General features: G+C 47.3%; 1 long non-coding RNA gene across 1 annotated transcript; it reads right to left on the bottom strand.

The window, feature by feature from the left end:
• Positions 1-207: 207 nt before the first annotated feature.
• Positions 208-2574, bottom strand: LOC134732020 (uncharacterized). Its single transcript, XR_010114849.1, has 3 exons — positions 2423-2574; positions 1850-2030; positions 208-460 (listed from the first exon to the last, which is right to left on the bottom strand). It is a non-coding gene; the product is annotated as an uncharacterized lncRNA (long non-coding RNA).
• Between the last annotated feature and the right edge of the window lie 2512 nt (positions 2575-5086).

Consider the following 5086-nt stretch of genomic DNA (forward strand, 5'->3'; position numbering starts at 1 on the left):
AGATTTTCTTTTTGTCTTTTTTTTTTGCAGTTTTATGATGATATGCCTAGGTGTGCATTTCTTTATCTTTCCTGGGGCTTATAGAACTTCTTGATACTGTAGATAAATAATTAAACAATTAATCATTCTTTTGCTTAACAGATATTTACTGAGCACATACCCCAGATCTTGGAGTCTAGTGGTGGGAGAAGACAGGAAATAGTTATTCTCAGCATGAACAATCACTGTGGCCCTGGTGGCAAGTGCGTGTGCTTTGGGAGCACATCCTGTTGGGGTTGCTGTTGAAACCAAGTCCTGAAGGACAAGTAGAGCGCTGGCAGGCAAAGCATGTGAGAAGGCTGGAGAGAGTGTTTCTGAATGTGGGTCTCCATCTGTGAAGCTCCAGGAGAGGAGGGCATGAAAGGTGTGTGGAACTGCAAGCAGGCCAGTGTGTCTAAAGCATGGTGCAGGACAGCGGGATCTGTGGAGGACAGGGCCAGAGATAAAGCCTGTTTTTCCAGGGCCCATCTCCAGCCACTGCATTTCTTTCGAGCTTTACACAGATTATCTACTTCCCATATGACATTTTTTCCAGGATGATTCAAGCTGCTTCAAACTCAACTTGTCTGGAGCTGACAAGTTGAGTCAAGTTTGAGTTCTCAAATCTCAGCCTCCTCCAGAATCCCTGCCCCTGACTCAGTTGCACTCCTAGAAAACTGGACAATGTTCCCTGCAGGCCTGGCAGCCCTGCAAGGAGGGAATATGACTTGAGAAGAGTTTTTGCTTCAGAAAGCTCACCCTTGACTGCAGTGTGGAGCAAGGATTGGAGGGATGAACTGGAAGCAGGGGCCCTTGCAAGGGGACTGTTACTCTAGTGCAGGTGGAGAGGATACGGGCCTATCCACACTGGCAGCAGCAGAGTGGTGGGAGAGTGGAAAGGGGTGAGCAGCAGGAGGGAAGCCAACTTGGTGAGATTTGGTGACTGATGGGAGGGGAGGCAGACTCTGGGTTTGAAGCACTGGGCCAATGGCAGACTCATGTAGGAGTGAGAGGGGCCCTAGGACGGCAGGTGATCAGGGTGGCTTTGGGCTTGTTGAACTGAAGTGGAGGTGCCCAGGGGGAAGCTGAGCTGCAGCTCTTTAGTTTCAGGTGAAAAATCTGAAGACACAGGGCCGGGATTTGTTACCCAATCTGTTGTAAAAGGCTTCCTTCACAGTATGCCTTTGCTCTGAATAACTCTAACCCCACAGACTTACTCAAGTGTCACTTTACAAACTCTGACACAGTAAAAAAAAGTCTCTCTTTTTTCCCCTTCCCCCGTTTTCATGCAGGAAATAACAACAAAGACCCACGTCAGAGATGACTCTTCGTAGAGCTTCCCAAAGTGATTTGAGGCTGGGAGTCTATAGTCAGCGGAATATAGAATTTGTGCAAAAGCCGGAGAAGGCTGACAGTGGCGGTCAGGGAAATCTAAACAGGCCTGAGCTGACAACCCCGTCCCAAGCTTGGTGGGGCCCCACCCCCTGCTGAGAGAACCACCCATTCAGGCCCCTGGGCTTTGTAAATAGTTTCTGTTTGGTTTTCAGCTCACAAGAAGCAAGCACATAAAAGAGTTAGTCATAGGGCAGATTCAGCAGGGCACACATTAGCTAGATATTGACCTGGGCTCCTTTCACACCAGGTGAGTGATGTGCTGAATGTTGGAGCTGGGTAGAATCTAGCTTGAAAGTCTATATTGACTTTGCGGGGATTATAAGAGAGAAACTGAGGTTGCCTAAATGGGAACTATTTTCATGTGTTCAGATGGGTTGACCTGTGTGAGTCCCCCAGGCTAAAGTAGCCAAATAGGAGAAGACACTGTAAGACTCACCCTGGTCTGTTTCAGCTGAACGAATTGAGGTGGGCAGAGAAGTTTATTTTTGAAAAGGCCAAAGTCTCTTCCTGATTTGGTTGATCCAGCTGGGGCAACTCCTCACACATCCAAGGCGCTGGCTCTGCAGGGTAGCTTGGGGTGTTTGGCTGATGTTCGAGTTAGGGGAGAGCTTTCACATCTGTAGGGTGACAGAAGCCCTTATCAGAGCATGATGCAAGCCACTGCTAGGAAGGCACCCTTGGGGGCCAGCTGTGCTCTGGGGAAACCAGCAAGTCACTTTGAGTTCACAAAGAGTTGGCTTTATCCAAAAGTCATGCCAAGGGATCCTCTGCATGTTCCTGGAGTCTCCCGAGGCAGCCCTCCTGCCCGGGCATTAGTTCTCCAGGGTCCTTGGGGAGAGCATCAGCTTTCACATACTCCAAGTCCCTCACCTTGTGACATCGAAAGAAGTATCGACAGTTTAAATCTGTGCACTAAGCATGTGAAAAATTCCATTTCCCACCCCCCTCAAATTGTCTAAAAGACACAGACTGATTTTATGACAGAGTGTTTCTCTTCCCTGTTGTTTACTTTTAGTTCCTGATTCTTCATTTTCACCACCGTGGCCTGATACATAAATTCAACTTAACAGCAGCCATTGTGTTTAGGAAGCCCAGAGAATTCTTATTTTCCAACTGTTCACCAGCATTCTCCACTTGTGAAAAGTAAAACCCTTAGAGCCCAACGTGACTTATGTGTGGATATTTTTCAGATAATGTAGTAGCTACAAACAACTAACTTTTCCTGTTTCTCTGAGCCTCTCCCTGACAGATAATGAAGTCATAAACGGCACTATGATTTCAGTACCTGATACTGGAACCTTGTGTTCAGATTCAAACTCACTTTGTTCTTGACTGTGTGACTGAAAGCTGGAAAATAAGCCGTGACTCAAATTTTTGTCTGGATAATTTATATTTTAATTATTTTAACTAATTAATTAATTTATGAACAAGTTGTGAGTTGTTAGATTTAAATGGACACAACTGAGTGTGAGTTCTAACTTTTCCTTGTGAGATGGGACTCCTGGCTTCAGTTTCTGTGCAAAATAAAAATCGAGCTATGTGATTTTTAAAGTGCATTCCAGCTCTGTTTTTTCCCAGGTCTGTGATTGGAAAATATCCCTGACTCACAGCCCTTGCTTCCCAGTGCCCTGGCTCTCACCCCCACGTTGGCCCAGTACTTAGGGCTCCCCTCCCTGGCCTCTGCCCAGCTATGCGACTTGGCGCCCTCTTCCCTTTATAACACTGGTGCCCTCTCCCAAGTCCAATTGTGAAAAATTCTGAGGCTAGGTTACCCCATCCTATGTTCCTGCTACCCCTCCTCCTGAAGCCTGCTCCTTCCCTTCCCCATGCAGCCAGCATGGGAAAAAACACTTAGAGTAGGTCAAGTTTATCCCCCACGTTCCCTCGCGCCGCCCACATGCCCTTGTCCCCTCTCCTGCCACCAGTAACCTCCCACCTGAGCCCCAAGTCAGCATTCTCGTTCTGCACAGACCGTCTTGTGAAAGCAGAAAGCCACTTGATGAGCAAGTTCACATGGACATGCCAATGACAGTGCAGTCTCCTTGGGAGGTTGTCCATCTATTGGGTGTTTTGTATGTGCCAGGTGCACATTTACTCCTCTTTCCACATTGTGATGAGGTCATTATTATCATCCTCTTCTGTAGTGCATGCTATAGAAGCCCAGAGCAGCCCTCGCAGGGCCTGCCATGTGAATTACCTTGCCAGTGACTGGAATCTGCTTTAAAAAGACAGAGCTGGTGGACAGGCGTGGTGGCTCACACCTGTAATCCCAGCACTTTGGAAGGCCGAGGCAGGCAGATCACCTGAGGCCAGGAGTTCAAGGCCAGGAGTCCAAGGCCAGGAGTTCAAGACCAACCTGGCCAACATGGTGAAATCCTATCTCTACTAAAAAAAAAAAAAAAAAAAAAAAAAATTAACAGGGCATGGTGGCAGGCACCTGTAATCCCAGCTACTCTGGAGGCTGAGGCAGGAGAATCCGCTTGAATCTGGGAGGTGGAGGCTGCAGTGAGCCGAGATCGTGCCATTGCACTCCAGCCTGGGCAACAAGAACAAAACTCCATCTCAAAAAAAAAAAAAAAAAGAAGAAGATAGAGCTGGGGCACAGATGTTCACACAAGGTGATTACTGGAGCCAGTGGTCCTTTGGCCTTGAGACTATGGAGCCCTGATGCTGTCATGGAGGGAGGCAGAGGTGCCTTCCCTGGCCCTCTCCCTGCCAGTGACATTTGGCTCAGTTCTACAGACAAGTGCCATGAAGACCAGCTGGTTGTATGGCTGCCTCTGTGTACACTGCACGGTCATCAGGCAGCTCTGGGCTGCTCCCACCACCAATCATTCTCCTTCCACTCTGGCGTGTCTCCAGGGCGAGTCCTCACATTATTGCACGTTATTTTTGGTGGAACGGGAAGGGAATGTCACTAGCTTTGCTAAGGTTCATTATGTTAATATTGTAATTTCCCTTAGGAAAATGAAGAAGAAAAACATGTAGATGCCAGGCACTTATTGGCTTCCAAGAACAAGACCTAAATATTCATTGCAGAATCTAAAAACATGTGAATCCTAAACAGCAGCCTGCCAAAACCAAGCATGTTTGCTGATGTCGATTGTGAATGTGTATCAGGAGTGGATATTTAGGCATCAATTTCAGGCTGTTTCTCTCCTTTTATTTTATATCTGGGCACAGAGGTCACTCTGAGCTTCCATTTGGACAGCTGCCTGTTCATGGGAAAATCACCAACCTCTTAACCCAGGAAGGGATGCTGTGCTGCATATTGGCGTTGTTGTGAGGGCAAGAGAGATTTCATCCCTGCTGTCCTTCCTCAGATGGGTCATTATGTCTGGTTTCAGGAAGAGAATACGCAAATGTTGAGTCTGTGCCTCTTAACAAACTCACCCTGCATGAAAAATCATCATTTACTTCATTTTGTGCCTTTTTTTTTTTTTTTTTGATCTCACTCTGTCACCCAGTCTGGAGTGTAGTGGCATCATCTTGGTTCACTGCAACCTCCACCTCCCAGATTCAAGTGATTCTCTTGCCTCAGCCTCCCAAGTAGCTGGGATTACAAACGTGCACCACCACACCTGGCTAAATTTTGTATTTTTAGTAGAGTTGGGGTTTTGCAATGTTGCCCAAGCTTGTCTCGAACTCCTGACCTCAAGTGATCCACCTGCCT

The sequence above is a fragment of the Symphalangus syndactylus genome, chromosome 1 (genome assembly GCF_028878055.3).
Source record: "Symphalangus syndactylus isolate Jambi chromosome 1, NHGRI_mSymSyn1-v2.1_pri, whole genome shotgun sequence".
In the NCBI taxonomy this organism is placed as follows: Eukaryota; Metazoa; Chordata; class Mammalia; order Primates; family Hylobatidae; genus Symphalangus; species Symphalangus syndactylus.